This window comes from Syngnathus typhle, linkage group LG5 (assembly GCF_033458585.1).
Source record: "Syngnathus typhle isolate RoL2023-S1 ecotype Sweden linkage group LG5, RoL_Styp_1.0, whole genome shotgun sequence".
In the NCBI taxonomy this organism is placed as follows: Eukaryota; Metazoa; Chordata; class Actinopteri; order Syngnathiformes; family Syngnathidae; genus Syngnathus; species Syngnathus typhle.
In genome coordinates this window covers 13,108,835-13,119,509 of record NC_083742.1, presented here as the reverse complement: position 1 = coordinate 13,119,509, position 10,675 = coordinate 13,108,835, and positions in this window count along the sequence as shown.

The following is a 10,675-nucleotide window of genomic DNA, read 5'->3' as shown; positions in this document are numbered from 1 at the left end:
GCCCACGAGCCGCAGGTTGGCCACCTGTCATGTATGTCATTGACGGTTAGCTTGAAGTTTTAATCCTGTTATCTTAATTGTATTGCACTTACCTCTCAGAGCATTAACGAATTAACTAAATGTGTTGCTGAGCTGACCTTAAAAACAATCCATAGCTCCATAAAGTCCACTAACACAAAAACCTCGTAATTCAAATTTGACTGCCTCATTATTATCATTATTAATTCACAAGGTCTTGTTACATGGCTATGACTCAGCTGGGTGCCAATACAGACACTTCAAATAAGTTCAGGTCTTGTAATAATATTATGAGCACGGAATGCTTATTCTAAAGTTACAGTACAAACCACCTCATGCAAAGTTCAGTTGGAGTTTCTGCACTCACTATACCACAAATGAATAGTTTTCTTTATGATATCGCTCGATACGGATAAATCACCCCGTTTGCCTGCAGTTTAAGTCAAATATACATCTTGTCACTCCCAAAAAATGTATGCACAAATTAACAGCTGGAAGCTCAACTGGTGGTTTAGGTTGAGGTCACGGAGACGTCCATTTGTTTTCTATAGAGCTTGTTCGCTTTAGGTCTGAACGTGAGCTGGACTTAGAGCGGGCTGGTGGTCCTCTCACAAACTATCATCCTGAAAGCCTTTCATATCATTCAAAACTCATTTTACAACATTAACTGTAAAAATGGATAACTTAAAGATGATTTGATTTTCCGTGACTCCCCACTAACAACCCAGACTAAACTTAGTCGAGCCGTATCACTTCCAAAAAAACTTTCTTGACACCAATTACTAGTTTCTTCTGAAGAGCACAGAAAACACAAATGCCTGAGGATAGGTGCCCCAGAAAAAAGAGCGACTCGGCGTGGGTTCGCTGGACTTTAGATCCGCTTAAAAGAACCGTTGCGGCACAAAGAGTGTTTCAAGCCAGTCACTGTAGTGAATTGTGAACAAGCTCGCACCATTTCCTTAACAAATAGCTCATCCTCTTTATTCATTCCAGGAGTGACTGGCTCTCCAGCTTTGGAGTCATTTGTTTTGGAGTGGGAGAAGCGCACAATTAGCCCCTGCTTTGGATGAGGGACAAGAAGCCATACGAGCCTCATTTGGTTTGCAAATGATGCCCCCCATTTCGTTGTGATTTAGCGGGCTGAAAAACAAACGGCGGGGGGCTTTGTTTTGACAGAGGAGGAGGAGGAGAAGAAGTGTCTGTTATAGCGCTGACCCGCTCATCGGGCCTGAAGTGGACATAAGAGGCTCTAACAGATAATGACTGAATGAGCTGCTTTGCGGAGTGATCCCAGTGTTTGTGTGTGAACTTGTATGACAACGTGTGTGTGCGTGCGTTTGTGTGAGTGTGTGTGTCAACAGACGGTGATTTGCATGGAAGTTGGAGTCCTTTTGTTATGACTAAAGTTTTTTTTCAAATGGACATCATTTGAATAGCTTAAGCTCCGCCCACATCTGCAACTCCTACCACATGCCTGTGCGTCAAGTGGTGCTTTTTTCTGTCCGCACTGCATGAAACCTGCGTGGCTTTGGAAGTTAATATGCAAATTTAAAACATAGACAAGTTCAAAATTTACTTAGATATAAATTTACTTACCGTAATTTTCGGACTATAAGTCGCACCGGAGTATAAATCGCACCAGCCATAAAATGCCCCAAAAAATGAAAAAAAACATATATATGTTTGTACTAGTTCCATAAGTCGCTCCTGAGTATGTCGCCACCCCCACCCAAACTATGAAAAAAAACGCGATTTATAGTCCGAAAATTACGGTAATTATTATTAACTGATGTAACAGTGAAAGAATGAGCACCCAAAAAAGAAAATCTGGTAAAGTTCATTGATCATTCATCAAGTTTAGATGGAAAATGTGTTTTACAGCTTGCAACCTCGCTCCGATAGCAATATTGTTTATTGTTCTTTGTTTAGTTCTTGCTTTCTTCCTTTTGGTTGTGTTTTGCTGTAACGTCACACTATTTAGCCGATTTTCATCTGAGCAAGATGACGGTTATTTCACGCACTACATCTTTGAAGGCCCTATCATGTGAGCCACAATGTCACGCACTGCACTAGCATTTATCTTATCAGTAAATGTCACATGGGCATGTCTGATTCCACCATGTTGTGTTGATCTATAGAGGACATCAACTTCACACTGTCCAGTCAGACAGAATGTCACTAGCACGCATAAATTAGGATTTGCATTACACGCCCCTGGCACGTCACGTTGCCACGAGGGGCAGGGTTCAATCGCGGCTCTGGCCTTCCTGTGTAAAATTTGCATGTTCTCCCCGTGCCTGTGTGGCTTTTCTCCAGGTACTCCGGTTTCCTCGAACATTCTAAAAACATGCATGGTAGGTTGAATGAACGCTCCAAATTGTCCATAGGTGTAAATGTTTTTTTTTGTCTGTTTGTGCCCGGTTCAGGTATTGTTTTAAACGTCAATAAAGAATAAGCAAGCACAAATCAAATAGAGGTGCTGTATAACAGTTTACAGACTTTTAAAGTGCAATAAGCAGTAAATAATAATGCTCACTTTTACAAAGTGAGTTAAAGAAGCTTGTACTAGTTCCAAAGGTAAAAAAATCAGACAATATGAATTTGAAAATAGTTTTCTGGTGATGTTATCTTGGAAGTTCCAACACACTTCCAAGTTGGAACCATTATGACAACGCAACAAGTGTCTTATTTTTCCTAATGGAAGATGGAAGATTTTGCCAGATCTCATCTAACAATTTGGAATGCGGAACATTAAATAATAAATGAAATGCTTTATTTTCTGTTGCTTTGCTAAGTCTATGACTAATGTAATTATAACTTCATCCCCAGAGAAAAGGCGTGCTAAAAGAATTTCAAGGAATGTGATGGTGGGTTATGTTTTAACCGTTTTACTACACTTTATTTCCATGTGAGCAAAGCGAAACCAAACAGTTTAACACTGGTTGAAAAAGGGATTCCAAAAGTTGCTGCACAACAGCAGATATTTGGAGCACGTTTGAAGTAATGTGAGCCCTACAGGTTTGTAGGAAGGGAAGCAAAACACGTGTGGTTTGTATCACATGAAAACAGCCCATCACACAGTGAATGGATACTTTGGTAGCTAAATGAACTTTTGCAAAATGGGTTGAGATATTGGATGAAATTTGAAATATGTTTTTCACAATCAAAATGTATACAAATTCATTTTACATGACATCATAAAAAAATCTACAAAATTTACACTGTACACAATTAATTAATTAATTAAAAACAATTAATTAATTTAAAGCATTATGTTATAGTTTCTTTTTTTATTATTTAAAAGGAATTTTACTGCAGGGATTTCTTTTCAAAATAAATGTTAATATTTTTAACCAACTCTTTAAAAGTAGGGACCAAATATTTCATTTAATTAATGTGATGTCAAATAAATGCTTCAAATATTTTAACCAGGGGATTTGTTTGAGAAACTCATTCAAAGATTTGTTTTACTTTGTAGGTATACCACAAGGAATAACAGTTGGGCTCGTATCAGAACCCGTGGATATGCAAAACCGTTTTTCTGGTGTGGGTAGGAGGCCCGGCATGGTGCTCATTCAAACCCAGCGTGCTGAGAGTTCTTGTATAATTTATGAAAGCGCATTAAACAGCCTCGCACCGGGCAGCCTATCATGTAAACAGATCAGGGCTTTTACAGGCAGCTCGCCGGCTGTTTAAACAGCCAAGAGGAAGAGGGGAGAAGGAGGGAAATTAAAACGCTAAATGGGAAACACGTGTGTGTGTGTGTGTGTGTGTGTATGCATGCATGCGTGCATGTGTGCATGTGGGCATGTGCTGGTTTTGCATGAAGAAGTTGACAAGGAAGTGACACAGTGTGGAGCTCAAGTACACACATAAAAAGGGCCCTAACACATCTAATCACTCAGACACACACACACACACCGCAAAACCTGACTTTGATCGGGTCCAGCTGTTAGCGTATCAAAGGCAACATGTGGAGCAGAACCGCTGCACACACCATCGAATCCAGATGGAGCCTGCTGGCCGCTTTTCTTCCTTGATATATCTCTCCTGATATGACATTGCAACCCCCCCCCCCATCATATTATCTGTTTTACTTGGAATAAATCCAAGTAAGTTGAGCATGTTGGGCCAATTACACTGCAGTGAACGTATCACACAAAACGCAAACAAACGACAACACAAGAAGATGAGGATGTTCTGTATTTAGATGAGGAAGATGAGATTAAGGGCCATGGCAACAAAAGGGAGATAATACTGCTACATTTGCTTTTTCTCCTTGACCAAAGAAAGGAAAGAAAAAGTTCCAGGTCAACATTGCATGCTCCATTCCATATGGACAAAAAGGCAGGAATGACTTTGACAGCTTTTATACCTAATGTAAAAAATATTGACCCCCTGTTTGTCAGGAGTTAGTCATAAGTTTGAACCGCAATTGGCACAACCCGAGGATACGTGGTTTTATCGCTCCCACGTGCTAAAAACTTAATAGAACAGTTAACACGCTTTTTAAAAATTGCTTAGCGACTGTTTTCCTTCACACAATTTCCCAATTAAAAAGCAAAGCTTGCCTGAAGCTACTTTCAGAATGTATTACTCCCAGTTTACTGTAAAACTGAGACAAAAACAAGATTGTTTTTACAACTGTTACACTTTAAACACCATGATGTCTCATCAAACCGTATAATTCCATCTATTTTTATTTATTGATCATCAAACAAGTGTAATTTACTAGAACATTTGGAAAAGTTTGGATGGTGTTTTTTAAGTAAATTAACAACTCAAAGCTACCTGACCTGTGAGGAAAAATACTTGTTCCGCCTTTTTAAATTTATAATTTAATGTTGCTAATCATGTTCTTCAGTTTATTATCACTGACTAGTGAGAACATTCAGTCATCGGTTTGTGACCACAGGCTGAAGCAAACCCGGGTTCTTTGGGTTCTGCAGCGAGACAACAATCCAACACAAAGGTGGCCCAACCACTTTTCAGGGTCAGGGGTCAAGTATTTTTTCCCAACGCAGAGCCAAGTACAGCATTGAATAGACTTGTTTTTCTCCCTTAATAAAAAAAATCCCCATTTAAAAACTGCCTTTTATTTACGTCTATCTCGAATTGCTACTGACAAGCCAAAAGGAAAAAAATCATCCATGCGATGACTTGTATCTCGAAAAACTTAATAGTTGAGTCACTTAAGTCAACATACCACTGTACATTCCAAGGCGGACATTTGTGAGGTCAACTTCATCTGCCGGGTCCATGACTATGCACACACAAGCAGTTGACGTCGGAGACAGTCATTGACAGCAGATGTGTGCTGAGGAAAAAAACAACAATAACAACAATAGCACTGTGTGATGGCATTGACAGAGTTGTTTGTTTGTGTGTTTGTGTGTGTGTGTGTGTCAAGAACACGTCCTGTGTTGTATTACAAGGACACCAACCCCAATAAATCACTCTAATTGCACGCAAAGCCGTCGCGATGAAGACATCATGTCAACAGATGGGACTCAAACGCCATGTGGACAAATACATTGTTTTCTACTGGACCGCAACATTCATCATTTTGCAACACAAATGAGCCACAAAAGGAATTCTGCTTTTGCAAACAAAGCAATTGGAGCTGGATGTGTCACCAAAATAGGAAAAACGTCTCTCAGTGTGGCGCAGGCCACAAATTAGTGGGCAAAACACACAAAAGGAGATACAAACTTAGTTCCGTTGCTAGTTATTGGCACACATTGTCTCATCGTCGCACAAAAAAAAGACTTCAAGCTGTTCCATATCACTCCCAGTAAACAGTTCAGAGTAAAACTAATCAAAAACAGAATTGAATGTGTCTTAAAAACAACCACATAAGATTTGCCTTTATGCTAACACAAATAAGAAACACCATAGCCAAGATAAAGAATAGCATCAATGTGCCGTTGTTTTAATATATTCTTTATCCTCTGTGAAAAGCAACTAATGTTGCTGTTGTTCCTGGCAGTTGTGAAAGTCTCCTTTGATTGTGTCTGGATGAAGTATTAGACTCCGAGAAAGATGAAAAGCACAATGTCTCTCGTGATTCTCCTCACCAAAACCACAAAATTCAAGTCAAACTCGAGAACATTGGCCTTGTTTCTCTCAATTTTCATTGCCTCCATCACTACCTTTCCTTTGAAGCAGCCTCTCTTGTCCTCGCTCTAAGCAAGGATGAAACAGAAAGTAAAATGGCGGCGGCTCTCAAGCGCACTCAACGCGTCTTTTATGTTTGGAAAGAAAAGTCAGCGCTGATTTGTAGCTTCTGCATTTTACAGTAGAAACGACGCTTCTAGAAACGCATTCTCTTTGTTCTTGGTGCTTTTTATTATCTTGCTTGTTGTCCGGTTGAAGTGCAATTGCACGGTTTTCGCAGTCATCAAGCGTGTTTGTGTGTGTGTGGAGTATCAAAAGGGGGAAGAAAAATATCTGTTTAGACCAGGGATGGGCAGATGCCTCTTTATCATACATCCCATATTTGTTGCATTGTACAATGTAAATATGTTTACAATCATGGCTTTTAAAAAAAAAAAAAAAAAAAATTACCATTAGATAAATCATTTATTTTATTGTAATCGTGGAATTTAGCCACTTTATATTACTGAAGTTGTTATGGGCTTTACAATTCCTCACGAACGACTATGTGTGTGCGTGTACGTGTGGACATTCTCCTCGGCCGTGGTGCTAATCCAAGAGACAGGCTTAGACAGTGAGACTCTTGTGACCCCCTTGAAGTAATCACTAATGCGGTTAAATCACAACTGAGCTTCCACACGTACTCAAGATAAAGATAGACGCACAAACACGCACGTGTACACACATTTAAGGAGCACATGTAATGGGTTGACCCTCTTGCGTACATGAGTAACACCTTTTAGTTGCGGCGGTTACGTTTTAAGGACAAGAGGCTAATGCCGCTTTGGAGACTGTTGGGAAATATCTCAACTGATTAAGAGTGTTTTAAATGTAAACAAAAAAACTAATGTGAAATGCAGTAAGAGTCATTGTAAAAAGGGAACTTGTGATGGAGGGGCACAATTTTTTGAGCAAATGTACAGAAGAGTAACTTCAAATATTTGAATTTTCAAATGCACACAGAAAAGAACAAAGTTCACTGTTTGAATTGACCATTCGAAGTATCTCAGTATCGTGAATTGTGACTTGCAGATGTGAGGTTTACGTTTCGTGGCAGTCCCGATGGGCTTTGCTTTCACTCCATTTCCCCCCCCAAATCATTATTTTAGTCGCCGAGATCTAAATATGAATTTTATTGCCTCCATAAAAAGAAATTCAATCTCTCTCCTGCAAAATGACAAAAATGGACTTACCCCACTTTAGCTCTCAGCAGCTAGAATAAGTTGAGTTTGTGAACAACAGCATTCACTTTAACAAGGCCACACTTAGATTCACCTGATTGTGTTTATGTGCTCCTGTTTTGGTTAGCAATAAGAATCAAATGGGCTCAGTGAGTAGTCTTCATTTCTTGTGTTTTCTTTTTTTTTGGTGAGCCACTTTACAGATCAATTCTAAATCTATTAGAGGAGCTTAGCCTGTAATGGCGAGCCTCCTATCTGCTCAGGGGATCTTGGAACGTTTAAATACGGACTCTGGGCTCATGTGGCGTTCGGTGTGGGATGCCGCCTGCACTTGAAACCTTGATAGATTTGAACAAGGTCGGATAACGCCGACCGATCCGGATGTTCCTGGAGATGGTTGCGTGATGGCAGCGATTAGCCACAAAGAAGAGCGCTGCTTTTTCTGGCTCAAACAGGATATTGAGCCAGGCAGCGGGCAAGAATTGAAAGCAGAAAGGGGAAGAATCCAGAAAAGGAGGAGAAATTTGCTGTGTGCAGATGTAGGTCATAACTATCGAAACTTTGTGACTGTACTTAAGCCGATTTACCTGTACTTGAATGTGAAGCATTAAAAAGAAAAAAAGGGAGTGAAATCATCTTTAAAAGTTCAATTTGGGGGGGGGGTTGTTCTGCACCAAACTTTAATGGCGCTTTCATTTTACCCATGCAATTTTCGCATTAGCCAACTCAGTAACTAACGAGTCAGTACGTGAACACATGCCTCTCAGAATATTTCAAATTAATGCCCTGGGGAGGTGATATAAAAAAAATAAATAAAAAAAAAGCAGAAGGTGAATCAAATCTCTCATCGCAAAAAATCCTCCGCTGAAGGTTATCAGGAAAGAGATGTCACGTAAACCCTCCATGGAAATAAAGCCATGAAAAAAAAAAAAAAATGGAGAGGAAGGACTTTTCTACAGTGCTGCTACCTTTACTGTAGCTCGCTCTCTAAAATGATGCAAAGGGCGAGTGGCACGGCTCAAACAAAAAACATCGGTAAAACAGCAACAAGGCTCGAAAAGGAAAACTTGTAAGTTCGATCAACGTGTGGACGACCTAACAAAGGGCCCTTGTGTTGAAGCGAGTGATGATAAGCACCACATATGTGGCTTACACAATCGATTCACGATTTTCCTTTGGCGCAATAATCATCATGCTCTACTACTTCAAACTGTGACAATCCAAATAATGTTCATGGAAAAAAAAAAGCTGCAAATCAGCATTGAAACACATGACAGCGTGTCTGAGTTTTAGCGTTAAAGAACGCACCCGATAGTTCTTTTACCGCCCTTCCGGAATCGATTTGTTTGTTATCACTCTTACTCTGGCAATAAATTTCACACGAACCCGTGCTGTAAAAGAATTATTTTGCATGGTAGTTGTGCACCGCAATGGGTGCCCTTTTGCTTTTTTTTGTAACCTTGCTAGTCGCCCACAGGCATCGCGATTCGATACACACGCTGAATAGACTGCAAATCTGACTTTATGCTACGGTTACATTTGTTGGACAGTTTTTCTGGGAAGTGTCAACAAAGCGCTACTGTTGCTAAAAAGTTAGCAAACATTGCTGACATATTGAGATCACAAAATAAATAATAAATCACAATTTGACGTCACGTCTCGAAAAAGTAGTGACACTTTGGCACCAATTAGACAAAATCTCATGTATTGGTTTGTTTTGAGGGACCCATTATGACGTCAAAATAATGCTATTTTTTTCTTGAAATATGTGATCTAAAGAGTTATGTTTGTATAATTTGCCTTTTGTTCTTATAATCATTTTTTTGCCAGGCAAAAAGGATTTTCTGAAATTAAAAATAAGCATTAAAAAAACCTACAAGTATTTTTTATTTTATTTTTTTCCAGAGCAAATTATTTAAAAAATTCCAACAAATATGTAATATTAGGAACAAATTTGAGTTTTAAAAAAACATACTTCATAAGAAAATAACTTCTTTACAAGAAAACAAATCTTGAAAATGTAACTATTTTTCTTTAAAAAAAAAAAAAGATTAGTTTAAAACAAAGCACAACATTGATTGCAAAAGGTCAGCAACCACTGCTGATGCATTCAGCGTGCAAGAGAGAGTATGTGTGTGTGCTGTGTGTGTACATGTGTGCGTATAACACTCCCTGGGGAATTAGTGCCTAATAAAAGGCAGACAGACTTAAGTCCTGGCCAGACTGTGTTAGCGTGTCGACGTGCCACTGACTTTTGTTGTCCTTCAATGTTTCAAAGTCTATTCTAAGTTCTCTGGATGCGGAACAGACTGTCTCTGCAATGGTGTGCGTGCGTATGTGTGTGTGTGCGTGTGTTTAGTGTCAGAACCCACAATTGTCAGGTCCCAGTGTGGTAGCTGTGAGCACTTTAGCAGGGAGCTGGATGCTCAACTTGTTAGCAATGATGCATGTGACACCAGCGGTGCAGATTTCGAAGCCCACATCAGTGAAATTGCTTTTCCACAACTTAAGAGGAAAATGTTGCTCTGAGGGAAAAAAAGGTGTTTCTAAGACAACCACAGAACCCACCCCCGCGTCAAAGTTTTAATAAACTAGTATTATAAATATTACAAATTCAGGGTTTTTATTTTGCTATATGCGGTCGATTTCAACATTGTGTCCTCGCAACATGAACGTCTGTGTGCGTGATTGTGTGTACGCGTGTGTAAATAAATACAGATGGAGCACAACAGCAAGCATAAGTGTGTGCGCGTGTGTACTTCCTGATTGTGGGTGGGCCCATTAGCCCACAACCTCTCGTATCGTATGGGTCAGCGGTTGAGGGGGAAAAATAAAATCAAAATGTTCCGAACCACAACCGTCCGCCTACGCTTGCATACAAAGTCTTACCACAATGACCGCAATGTTGTGCCAAACTATACAGGCATATATATACGTATCCTCAGAAAACACCCTGATCATGTCACCCACGTCATAACAAACATTTCTCACGTAAAACAAACACCCTGGCGTGTGTGCGTGCGTTTGTGTGAAACTTGACCCTAATTCAAAGCATATGACGAGACCGATGTTTGATCTCTGCATGCGTGTGGTCACATAATTACTTAACACGTGATAGGTTAATGGTCACATGGAGACTTTTTCCACCTCTATGAAAATACTTGAGAGTTTTTGATTCGGCTCACTAACATCTAGAAACGGATTATTCCACCCAAGACCAAACTCTTGCCAAGTATTTCTGTGTGTCTGATGGAGTGTGAGGTCAAGAGGTATTTATTTTAATCTCGGACATGATCTCTTGTGGACTGGGAATTTTACTC